Genomic DNA, 13,455 nt, shown 5'->3' with positions numbered 1-13,455 from the left:
TAGGAGTTAATGCATCATTGTATTTTAATTTAGTAAAATCTGGACTCAGATAATCCATATAATAGATTTGAAAGATTGAAATACAATATGGTTGACTATTTTAGAGTTGACAGTTAAATCTTAAAAAATCTTGAGCATTAGGGTCAAAGGGATGAATTATATGGTAATCATACACCAATAGGTTCTTGGATGATGCTGTGCATACATTCGGTCTATCCGGACATCGGATTCTATTGCAAGATGGTTACATCGATTAGTACAAAAAGTTATTCTTATGTTATCGACTTAGGCTTGAACCTATGGGGTCACATACATTATAAGTTTCTCTCTGATCAATTGGCTAATGATGATTAAGAATCATTGAAGAATAAAATTATCAATGCAATTGATGATCAACCCAGTACAATAGTTGTAATAAATTCATTTGCTAAGGATTAGTGAATTACTAAAAAATAATTAGCAATTAGATTGCTGATTAGCTTAATTTGATTGAGTATTAAAGTTTGGATCAAGTCTAACTGAATTGGATTCAATTAGATCGAATCTGAATAAGTTATGGGATGACGTAATCGCTAAGGGAGAATTAGCTCTGATTTGATCAGAACTTGGGTTCAATTTATTTCTAATTAGATTAAGAGTTTGGGTACCTAATTAGATTAGGTTAACTCATCTTAATTTGATCTAGACTAATTGGGTTTGGATGAAACCTAATTTAGAACAAATAAACAAAACCCTAGAGTCCAAACTAGTTGGACTTCTCCCATCCGCCACCTTCTTTCTCCATGCCACTTCTCATCATACAAAATGAGTTTGTTTATGAAAAAACTCTAGCAAGAGCCCCTTGTTGTCCCACCATGGATAAGAAAGAGTTGGTTTTTAATTTGAATTCAAAGGGTTTGAATTCAAAACCCTAATCCCTGTCCTATTCAAACCACCTGCCAACCACCTTATGAAGGACTCTTTTTGTGAGACAAAAGGAGGTGCTTCAATGACTTTTCCATGCCCCACACCTTATTTGGCCCTTCTTAGGATGGAATGGATGTGGATAAAGACTAGTTGAGTTAGAATTCAAAAGGTTTTGAATTTAAATCCAAACAAGTCCTAATCCTATTCAAAATCTCTCTTGTTCGGGCATCATAAAAAATGCCCTATTTTTGTGTGCCGATCAGATCCAAAAATTTTACCATGAGATACCTGAGAGAGAGGGGGCTGAACACAGGTTTTGGGCATGAGGATCTGGGGTGGGCAGCCAAGGTGTTGGTGTGTGATTTTAGAGAAGACCGTCTCTCTTGGGTGAGAGTTCTGGCCCTTACCTTTAGGATTTCTAGGAGATAGAAATCAGATCAGAGAAAAGATGTTTTCTTTGATTTTCTTCCATCACTTACATCCTCCGTTAGTCCATCTTTGACATCAGAAGGGTCGAGTTGATCGAAGAAGGAGAATTAGATCAGCAGTCCTGAAGTCTTCTGTGCGGTTAGCACTCCCATGAAGGCTGATCAGTCGAGAGCTTCGTGTGGACTTTTCGTAGAGACCGAACATCCTGTGCGGCTATACGACATCGAGCGAGATCTCATATCATATGATCAACAGTGATATTCATCGATCTATGCAAAGATAATAAGTTTTGAACTCATTAGATCAAGATCTAATGGTTAGATCTGATCGGACATCGATGTGATCGATGTAAGTTACCATTAATGTTAGATTTTAATTACATATTTAATCATATTATTGATCCTAGTATGATAGCTTAGATTAGATCTCTTGCATATAATTTAGATTAAATTATTTAATCTATCATGTTTTACTAAAAATTTAAAATTGCATGCATAGAACTATCCATTTTTTCTTCAATTGGTATCAGAGCCATAGGTCGCATAACATGATTTTTTATGCTCTTTAGATCTGATTTTTATGATTTAGATTAGATCTAAATATCTTTTATATTTAGATCTAAATATATAATATTTTAGATTCAAATGTAATTATCAAAAGATCGCACAATCTGCATGAGGTTGTCCTACAGGAGGGTTTACCCCTACAGTGAAAAGGTTATCCTAGCATTGTGCTGATCTTTTGATTTGATAATTTTTTATTTAGATTATATCTAAATATTTATGTTTATCTGATAATTGATCAATTACCTAATAGATTAGATGAAAACTTACTTTTCTGCAAGGTCCTAGATCTTGAAATCCTAGAATTTTTGTTGTATATGATGCAAATTATATGAAAAGTAAAATATCTAATCTATAAGATTAAAATTATTTTAATCATGAGAAATAAAATTTAGAATCATAAAAAATTAAAAATAATCTAAAATTTATTTATGATTGATTTTATTTCAAATTATGTGAAATTTTTCAGATCTGAAATCCTGAAACCTACTAGCACGCAATCTGAGCTGACTCAATTTTGAACTGAGCCGACTTAGTCCCCTGGGTTAGTCAGCTCAGTGTTGACTGAGCAGATCCAGTTGCTCTAGTTTGAATAGTAATAGTTACTATTCACTTATAGTTAGTCGATCAAGTATTAGACTTAGTCGATCCACCGTATTGAGCCGGCTCTATCCAGAGATAAGCCGACCCAGTTTCAGAACTAAAATTTTTTTGCATAAAAAAGTTATGAAATATTTATAAAATTAAAATTATTTCAAATCTAAATCTAAACTTATGTTGATTATAAACTTAATTGAGAATTAAGTTGAACCAATTAGATCCAGAATTATGAATTAAAGATCTAATGATATTCATACAAAACATAGGATAGTGGGTTTATGGGCTAGCTTGATCAGATCTTCTTAATTGGGTTAGACTTAAGATTAAATAGACTAAATAGAGAAATTAGATTAAATCAAAAATTTTTAAAACTAATATAATAGTTGTAGTTGGTCAAAATCCATATCTTTGATTAGACTAAGATGGACCTCAATCTTTAGCTCTACGGTCAAACCCAAGTCTATAAGTTGGTTGAATTGAAGTATAATTAATCAATTGATATCTAAAATAAGTTTGACAGTTTTGATCGATGGTCATTAATTAAGAGCTACTCATATAGATTGAGTTTATAGTGAGTTAATGACCTATTCCTCCCACCGATCTCACTTACCTGACCAACAGGATAAATTATGTTTTAATCAGATCGCTTAATGATTAGGCATTGACTCATACTAATTAAAAAATCAGTATGACTGATTTAGGTGCTCCTAGTATGACTTGTTTGTAGTCATTTTCATGACTTGATGAAGTTAGTGGGAGGATTTTCGACTTGTCAGTTGGACCAACTTGTATCTAGTCTTTTTTGATCTGAGTTGATGAAGTTAGTGGGAGGATCATGATTAACCGATCAGTCTCTTCTATTTTTTTAAAATATTTAATCAAAATTTTTAAATTTTTAGATCCATAAAATGAGCTAGTTATAAGGATAACTAAATCATAGCCTCCCATTAAGTTGGGTGATAATGTGTCCATTAGTTGGATATTCATTGAAGGCACCATACGCCTGATGCTCATCTGTTATTGGAATTATCATTCATAATATGATGATTCAGTCGAGTCTCTCTGATGGATGGTCAGGTTGATCGAGCTATACTCGAGCCTAATTATACATTGTTAGAATCATTAGTAGATTCATGTTAATGGTTGGACCTAATCGAAACTTTCAGTGGAGGCCCTTAGCTTACTAAAATAAAATCTAGGGCAAAACCAATTATTAGAAGTTATTTAGCAAAATAATTGGTTGAAAACCTATCTATAGATGCATATGAGTTGGCCAAGGCATACTCAGTTCTGTATGCAGTCTATGTGGATTCTAGTATCCGTTAAGAAATTAAGATAATTCATCGAAGTGGAGGTAGAGACTATCAGTTCATATAAAATAGTGAAAAAATCTTTAGACTAAAGTCTAAATTTTTAAGCTTAATGAATTCATATACATAGAGGCCTTGTATTTTTCCTTTCAATTATGGCTAATAGTATTTTGCTTCGCTCACTGTTGGGCAGTGACAAGCTTATAGGATCCAACCTTGATAGTTGGTATCGAAAGTTATAATTAATTTTAGAGCATGAATGGATTTTGTATATCATTATAGATCCAGCACCTGATGTTTTCGTGCCCAATGCACGTGATGTGATCAAAGATATTTATTAGAAGTGGCTAAATGATCAAACCATGATGCGGTATATTATGAGGATAGCAATGAACAATGAATTTAGTTGTAAATTTGAAGATGCTCAGTCAAAGAAAATTCTTTAAATGTTGATGGAGTCCTTTGGCACTTTTAAGGATGTGTCTTCAGCGGAGTGTCAGTCCTTAGAGAAAAGAATGAGAAAGAAAGTGCAAGTGAGTCATGCTTTGGCTGTGAAGCCCAAACTGACAAAGGAGTCTAAGGTTAATCCGAGTCTGGCAGAGTCCCTTGATCCAAACAGATTAATGAAGAGAAATCAATAAATAGTTACTGAACAAGGTACTTATATGATAATATCTTGTAATTTTTCTATCTGTGATACTACTATCTGGGTATTGAATACTAAGTGTCCAAATCTGTAATTTATTGCAAGGATTTCAGATTAATAGAAAGCTAAGAAACAGCTAGAGATTTTTGAACTTGGAGATGGAAATATGCTCCAATCCTAGATTTAAGAATTGTCGAGCTTATTTTCAATTTAAATAATATCATTTCAGTGATTATCACTATTGTCTATATTTTTTATGAATATAATTTTTGTAGGCTTTTTGGTCAAGGATAGATTTACATTATCAATATAAAATAATTTTTAAGATATCATTATGAATGATATCAAAATCATGTATGGACAATTAAGAAATGGTATTTATAAATGGTCATAGTCTGTTAGTATAATGTATGTAATAAACAAACATTCTAGAGTAGATAATGTTACAGATACCTATCTTTAGCATTATAGACTCGATCATATAAATAAGAATAGGATGAATAGGAGGTAATCCTCAAAGTTAATAATTGTGGATTATTGTCGATCTGTGAGTCCTATCTCCTTGGTAAGATAATCAAGTCATCTTTTATTGAAAAAAATAAACGAGCCAGTGATGTTCTAAATCTAGTACATATTGATGTATTGGACCTATGAACATGAGTATCATAAATCTGAATTATTTGAAATATTCAAATGATTTCGTAATGAGGTAGACAAACAAATTGAGAAGAGTATTAAAATTTTTTGATTAGATCGAAGGAGAGAATACTATTTTAATGAGTTTCTTGATATATCTAGAAGAGGATGTGATTCTTTCTCAATGGAATCAAATCTTATTGGATATGGTTTGGTCCATGATGAGATTTGTAAATATGTCAGTTTTCATTTGGATTTATACTCTTGAGACTATTTGTGATGTTCTGAACAAGGTTTCGAGCAAATCAGTCGCAAAGATACCATATGAGATATGGACTGACATAGGTCGATACTCTCTTACCTTAGGGTTTGGAGGTGTCCGGCTTATATCAAGCATTTATAGATCGATAAGCTTGAACCCCGATCCGATAAGTGTTACTTAGTAGGATATCTCAAGAAAACTAAAGAATATTATTTCTATCTTCTTAAAGAACAAAAGTTGTTTGGTATTCTTTTTTAAAAAAAGATTCTTTAGTGAAAGAACTGATGCTACTTAAGTTAAACTTATGAAGTTTGATAGGTAGAAAAATCGATACAATCCAGTGAACCCATAGAATCAAATTTGATTAGATCAAATCTGAAGCTCATTGTAGAGGCACCATTAAGGAGATCCGGTAAAATACTGCGTCAACCGGACAGATGCTTCAGTTTCTAGATCTGGGATGTGATTCTATTAAACGCGATGAGAACAATGATATGATCATTTACATGGATGCAATGTAGAAGTCTGACTTCGATAAGTGGCTTAGAGTCATGATTTCGAAATGAAGTCCATAAAGATCAACAATATATAGACATTAGTTGATTCACTTAAAGGGATAAGATCCATAGGATGTAAGTGGATCTTTAAAAAGATCAAAGGGCACAGACAGAAAGTAGAGGCCTAAAAAGTCCATCTGATTATCAAAAAAATATCGTCAACATTATAGTATTGACTATGACGAGATATTTTTTTCTATAGCAATGCTTAATATCTCGAAGTTAAAACATGTGTTATGATAAGTAATTGGAACATATAGCTTCGTTGAGAATGAAGAAGAACCTTGCATATACAAATGGGTTAATAGTTCTGTAAATGTATTTCTTATTTTGTATGTAGATGAAATTCTCTTAATTGAGAATGACATCTCTTATATTATAGAGAAAAAGATTTTGCTGTCATCATTGTTCACCATGAAAGACTTGAGAAAGACATCCTACATCTTAGGAATGAAGATCTATGACAATAGATCTTAGAGGCTGCTTAGGTTATCCCAATCTATGTACATTGATATCGTACTGAAGCAGTTCAGCATGAAAAATTTCATTAAGGCTATCTCTCGATAGGTCATGAAATTTTCTTTTGAAGAGAAATTATTTTACTTCTCCTCAAGAGAGAGAGAGTGTATAATAGAATTTATTCTATTATGTATGCCATGACATATACAAAATCGGATATGGTATACTCACTAGGGATAGTAAGTAGATACTAGTTTGATCCGGATGAGAACCATTGAAAGATAATCCTTAAGTATTTGAAAAATACTAAGGATAAGTGGTTCAATTATAGAAAATCTGACTTAAAACATATGGAGTTTATAGACTTCGATTTTCAGTAAGATCATGATGATGGCAAGTGCATGTCAAAAAATAGTTATACCCTAAATGATGAAGCAATCTGCTAGAAAAGTTTCAAGCAGAACACTATAGCCAATTTTTTTTGTGAGGTAGAATGCATCACAGCATTCGATGCTGCGAAGGAAGCTATGTAATTGCGAAAGATCATTGGTGATCTCGAAGTGGAGCTGTGTAGTTGCGAAAGATCATTGGTGAGCTCGGAGTGGCACCCTTTATTGATGATTGTGCTATACTATACAGCACTAGAGCCATAGCTCAAGCCAAGGAATCGAAGTTCTATCAGCTTACCGAGTACATCTGCATTGCTACCTCCTTATCCAGAAAATTATAGATCGAGGTGACATTGATCTTTAAAAAATCGATGGAAAGGAGAACCTGACAAACCTATTTATTAAAGCCTCGATATCAAGAAATTCGATGATTATAAATCGAAGATAGCTATATGATACTATATCGATTGGCCTTAGTCCAAGTGAGAGTTGTTAGAAATTATATCGTAAAGCCAATTATTTGACAATTATGCGAATTATAAATATGTATAAACTAATCATTAATAAAAGTTATTTGACTTTTTCATCATAAGGTTATATCTTCTAATGAACTCCTGTGTTGTGATGAAATCCTTAGGACCATTTTTGATCGATAAAGGAGGATTTATTGCATAGTTCTTAAATTTGTTCATGATCAAATTATATGCTATTACTAGGATAATAGCGATTATCAAGTATAGGTCGTTGTGTACCATATGCATTGGTTGTCCTTATAACTAAGTGGTGTGAAAATACTAGTATGGCATACAAGTGAGATGTAGGAGTACATCTCATTGAACATGACCAACTGCGGAGCACTCTGCTGTCAAGAGTAGCTTACAAAGGGTATGGGAATAAGTGTCCCTCCAACCTAAGATCATCAAGATGACTTACAAGCAACTCATTATACTTTGGTATCAGACTACCAAAATTTTTAATTCAATGATGAAAGATTTTTGGGTATAGTCAAATACTTGTGATAGTTGGTGTGCGAGTCAAGATGGAATTGACTCCTCCGAATTCAGGAGTTAATGCATCACTGTATTTTAATTTAGTAAAATCTGAGCTCGGATAATCTATGTAATAGATTTAAAAGATTGAAATACAATATGATTAACTATTTTAGGATTGACAGTCAAATCTTAAGTCACCTTTAGTATTAAGGTCAAAAGGATGAATTATATGGTAACCACATGCCAATAGATTCTTGGATGATGCTTTGCATACATTCGGCCTATCTGAACGTCGGATCCTATTACTAAATGGTTACATCGATTAGTACAAGAAGTTGTTCTTATGCTATTGGCCTAGGCTTGAATCTATAGGGTCACATGCATTAGAAGTTCCTCTCTGATCAATTGACTGATCGATGATTAAGAATCATTCAAAGATAAAATCATCAATGCGATGGATGATCAATCTCGTGCAATAGTTGTAATAAATTCATTCGCTAAGGGTTAGTAAATTATTGAAGGAATAATTAGCAATTAGATTGCTGATTAGCTTAATTTGATTGAGTATTAAAGTTTGGATCAAGCCTACTTGAATTAGATTCAATTAGATCGAATCCGATTAGGTTATGGAATGACCTAATCGCTAAGAAAGAATTTTCCCCGATTTGATCAGAACTTAGATTCAATCTATTCCTAATTAGATTAGGAGTTTGGGTGCCTAATTAGATTAGGTTAACTCATCTTAATTTGGACCTAGACTAATTGGGTTTGGATGAAATCTAATTTAGAACCAAATAAACAAAACCCTAGAGTCCAAACTAGTTGGACTTCTCCCATCCGCCACCTTCTTTTCTCCATGCCACTTCTCATCATACAAAATGAGTTTGTGCGTGAGAGAAACTCCAACAAGAGCCCATTGTTGTTGCCCACCATGGATAAGGAAGAGTTGGTTTTAATTTGAATTCAAAAGGATTTGAATTCAAAATCCTAATCCTTATCCTATTCAAACCACCCACCAGCCACCTTGTGAAGGACTCTTTTTGTGTGACAAAAGGAGAGTGCTCCCGATGATTTTTCTATGCCCACACCTCTTATTCGGCCCTTCTTAGGATGGAAATGGATGTGGATAAAGACTAGTTGAGTTAGAATTCAAAGGATTTTGAATTTAAATTCAAACAAGTCCTAATCTTATTCAAAATCTCTCTTGTTCGGCAATCATAAAAATATCTTTTTTGGGTGCGCCGATCAGATCAAAAAATCTCACTGTGAGATATCTGAGAGAGAGGGGGGTGAACATAGGTTTTGGGTTGTGAGGATCTAGGGTGGGCGGCCAAGGTGTTGGCATGTGATTTTAGAGGAGATCATCTCTTCTTGGGTGAGAGTTCTAGCCCTTGTATTTAGGATTTTTGGGAGAGAGAAATCAGATCAGAGAAAAGGTCTTTTCTCTAATTTTCTTCCATCGCTTACATCCTCCATTAGTCCATCTTTGACATCAAAAGGATTAGAGTTGATCGAAGAAGGAGAATCAAATTAGCAATCCTGAAGTCTTCTACACGAGCTAGCACTCCCGTGAAGGTTGATCGATCTGAGGGCTTCGTGTGGACTTTCTGTAGAGATTGGACATCCTGTGCGGCTATACGGCATCGAGCAAAACTACAGATCCATGTGATCAACAGTAGTGTTCATCGATCCGTACATAGATAATGAGTTCTAAACTCATCAGATCAAGATCTAATTGTTAGATCTGATCCAGGATATCGATGTGATCGATGCGGGTTATCATTAATTTTAGATTTTAATTGCATATTTGATCATGTTATTGATCCTAGCATGATACTTTAGATTAGATCTCTTGCATGCAATTTAGATTAAATGATTTAATCTATCATGTTCTACTAAAAATTTTAAAATTGCATGCATGGAACTATCCGTTTTTCCTTCAAGGGGGAGGTGTGGGGTGCGGGAGTAGGGGGTGGGGGGGGGCATGGGGTTGCAGGGGGAATGGGATGTGAGCACCGGGGCCAAGGGGGTGGGTTTGTGTTCGCATGGAGTGATGGGGTGCAGGCTTCGCTGGGCCGAGGGGGAGGGAGAGTAGAGGCATCAGTAGGGATGGCATAATCGACTTGATCCGATGGGTATGCACCCTACCCAAATCCAATCAAACTCAAAAAATAAGGTTTGACCAGGTTTGGGTAAAATCCAAAAACTATAGCATGGGTATAGGTAGGATATAGATAGTGCTATTTTCTACCCAAACTCGAATCCGAATCCGACCCGAACCTACAGGTATGGGTAATATCCGAACCCATATCCGAATATATATATTTATAATTCTGTTTTGATAATTTTATTTTGATTGATAATATGCATAAAATTATTTTGATTATTTATATGTTCTATGCTGAATTATTTTTCTATTTCTATATTTGATTTCTATTAATTTAGACTTATAAATTATATTATATGTTGAATTGATAATTTTATTTTGATTGATAATATGCATAAAATTATTTTGATTGTTTATCTTTTTTTGGGTATGGGATAGGCATGGGGTGGGTATGGGTTGGATATGGAGAAATGGATTACCTGTGGGTATCTCCGAACATATTGAGCATGAGAATGGGTATCTTTTTTTTTATCGGATCGGGTATCGGATAGGATTTGGATATAGAATATTAAGTTCGAATTTGGGGATGGATAGTATAATATTCGATCCAAATCCTACCCATTGCCATCCCTAGGTGCTAGGGTGGTAGGAGGCACAGGATGCGGCGTGGGGGGGCATGGGGTGCAGGCGTAGGGGCCAAAGGAGGTGTGGCGTAGATAGGCGGCCATAGTAGTGGAGAGGCCAGGCGTGGGGCTCAGGGTGGAGGGTGTGGAGGAGTAGCGATCGGGCGAAGGTACCGCGGGTGGCATGTCGGAGGGGGGGTGGGTGGGGGTCGGTCGTCGGAGGCAAGGAAAGGGGGTGGGGGGTTTTGGGTTTCAGGGCGAATGGAGAAACGAAAGAAAAAAATGATTACTAATAAAATATCATTATTTGATTAATTATAAAATATTATTATTTTATTAATAAAATATTATTACTTTATGAATAATAATATATTATTATTTTATTAATAATAATATTTTATTATTTGATTGATAATAAAAATTATTATTTGATTGATAATAAAATATCATTATTTGATTAATAATAAAATATTATTATTTTATTAATAAATATATTATTATTTGATTAATAATAAATATTATTATTTTATTAATAATAAAAATAATACAAATACGATGTCAGAGGAGCATGGATCAGTGGCGGGTGGGTGGAGCTGCAGATGATATCAGAGGGGGCTAGCTGCGGAGAACAAAAATTTTATTTGAATATATTTTATATTTTAATATTTGATTAGATTTGATTTGAACGATAATTATATTCAAAAGCTTTTCAGATAATATCATTCATTTTAGATCCAACAAAACTCATACAACGAGCTTCGGATTGGCAGACATAAAGATCAATAAAGATAGGTTGCCAAAGTAAAGATCGATAACCAAGGATTGGATTGGTAGCCATGTGGAGAAATTCAGTGCAGGGGTAAAATGATAATTTTAAATTTTTTCAAAATCATGATTTTACAGTGAAAAATATTAATTAATCTAATTAATTAACATAAATTTATCCTACACTAGGATCTAAATATGATATATAGCATGCATGCATTTAAATTTGAAATTCGAATTTGAATAATAAACACTTTATTGTAATGTGTTCAGAACACAATACCTTTGTGCGGGTAGTAGATCATCGCAATCTGATCACCATCGGAAGAGTCTGATCATTGCGACATAGTCACACAGTATGTCTGGCCTCTGCGGATAGTCTACACGAAGCTCCCGATCTGATCGACTCCTCACGAGTGCTAGCTCGTTGTAGAGCCCTTTTGACGGCCGATGCTGATCGAACTCCTTCGATCGCTGTCTGTCGATTCTTTGGATGCTCCAGATCGTCAACAGATGTACTTGAGAGGATGTTGAAGATCTCTCTGAGATTTTGTGGGCTCACGACACTCATAGCTCACTTTCTCACTTTCCGAACCCCAGGCTAAAACTCTAGGGAACTCACCGGAAACCTTGCACCCACTTTTCTTTCTTTTCTTTCTTTTCTCTTGGAAGGATATGGACTTCCTTCTCACGCACAAGACTTCTCACGCTCCAGAATTTTTCTCCAAAAATCTTCATCTTGCACGTCCCACTCTTCTTTTCTTTTTATAACAACGTCAAACATCTTATCCAAAAGAAAGGATAAAGATGAGTAATTGCACATTTGAATTCAAATCAAATTTTGAATTCAAATGGACACCAACTCATCCCTTATCCACTAAAGACGTGAGGCATGGCTTAAATTGTGCATGGAGTGATTTCATGAGAAACCTTTTCTCATGTAATAAATGGGGCGTAAAAAAAAGAGATAAGGTGCAAAGATTGATTATCCATTCAAATTCAAACTTTATTTTGAATTTGAATGGCCAACCAATCATCCTTATCCATTCATTTAGCACATTAAAGTGGGGCGTGGAGAGGGCTTGGCGTGAGAAAAAAATTTATGAGAAGTTCCTTCTCATGAATTCAAATGGGTGCAATGGAAGTGAGGTGGCGCATGGAGATTGGGTCAAGGTGGTTTAATTATTTAAACCAACCTAATTGAACCAAATAAGTTAGATCCAATTAGACTAATTTAAATCCAACTAAATTAGGCTTAATTAGGCTAAATAAAATCTTAATCAAATCAGGAATTGATTAAGCCCAACCCCTGATCAAATCAGGACCAAACCATCTCGACGATTAGGTCAACTCTTAACCTAATCGAGTCAAACCTAACTGAATCCAATTCAATTGAACTTGATCCAAAAATAATTACTCAATCAAATTGAGTTAATTAGCAATCAAATCACTAATTAAACCTCTCATAAATACTGAGTCCAAATCTGATGGGCAATCAGGCATCAGAATTCATCGATATGCAATCCTGATCAAAAAATCCCAACCAGTGGGACTCTTGACCCCGGTACCCATAATGTGTGAAACTCATGATCAAAGAATCCTGATTCTCGATCACTGAGTCTCAAACATGTAGGATTCTACATCAGCCATCAGATCAGATAGGAACCTCTAATGTGTGTGACCCGCAGGTTCGAACCTAAGCTGGTAGCACAGGAACCAATTCCTGTACTAATCGAAGTGACCATCTAGCAATGGTACCCGACATCCGAATAGGTCGAAGAGTCGCAATTGTAACACTCAGAACCTACATGAATATGGTTACTATATAATTCATCCTTTTGACTCCTATGTTTAGGATGACTCAGGGTTAAACTGTCAACCCTGATCAGATCATCCGAATCATGCTCAACTCAAACAGTCCTGTGACTCCTCACAAGGACTACCCTGATCAGGTCACAATTGAAACACGACTATACACAGCTCTTAAACTGGAGTGGTCAATCCCATCTTGACACACGCACCGACAAGTCAAGTACTTGACTACACCCAGCAGCCTTCCGTCACTGAATTAAAAATTCAGGTAGTCTAGTGCCTAAATGCAGTGAGTTGCTTGCAAGTCACCATGGCGATCTTAGGTCGGAGGGATATTTATACCTATATTCCATCGGAGCAAATCTTGACAGCAGAAATAGCTCCGGAGTCGATCACGTT

This window comes from Elaeis guineensis, chromosome 11, assembly GCF_000442705.2.
Source record: "Elaeis guineensis isolate ETL-2024a chromosome 11, EG11, whole genome shotgun sequence".
In the NCBI taxonomy this organism is placed as follows: Eukaryota; Viridiplantae; Streptophyta; class Magnoliopsida; order Arecales; family Arecaceae; genus Elaeis; species Elaeis guineensis.
This window is presented reverse-complemented; position numbering follows the sequence as displayed.